The sequence below is a fragment of the Physeter macrocephalus genome, chromosome 17 (genome assembly GCF_002837175.3).
Source record: "Physeter macrocephalus isolate SW-GA chromosome 17, ASM283717v5, whole genome shotgun sequence".
Lineage (NCBI taxonomy): Eukaryota > Metazoa > Chordata > Mammalia > Artiodactyla > Physeteridae > Physeter > Physeter macrocephalus.
Window position 1 is genome coordinate 12,781,081 of NC_041230.1, and position 350 is coordinate 12,781,430.

Here is a 350-nt window from a genome sequence, read left to right on the forward strand (position 1 = left end):
CTAGAGCCCGTGAGCCGTAACTACTGAGCCTGCACACCTAGAGCCCGTGCTCTCCAACAAGTGAAGCCACTGCGATGAGCAGCCCACGCTGCAATGAAGAGTAGCCCCTGCTCGCTGCAACTAGAGAAAGCCCACACACAGCAATGAAGACCCAATGCAGCCAAAAATAAATAAATAAAATAAATTTATTTTTTAAAAAAATACACCGAAAGAAACCCAAATGTCCATTGGCAGAATTACATAAACCTGGTACATAATAAAACAACAGCTAGTGCTCTCTTCGGCAGCACATATACTAAAATTGGAATGATATAGAGAAGATTAGCATGGCCCCTGCGCATGGATGACAC

At 44.0% G+C, this 350-nt stretch overlaps 1 pseudogene; it reads left to right on the top strand.

Moving 5' to 3' along the window:
• The first annotated feature begins 271 nt into the window (after positions 1 to 271).
• LOC112067322 (uncharacterized) lies at positions 272 to 350 on the top strand (annotated as a pseudogene).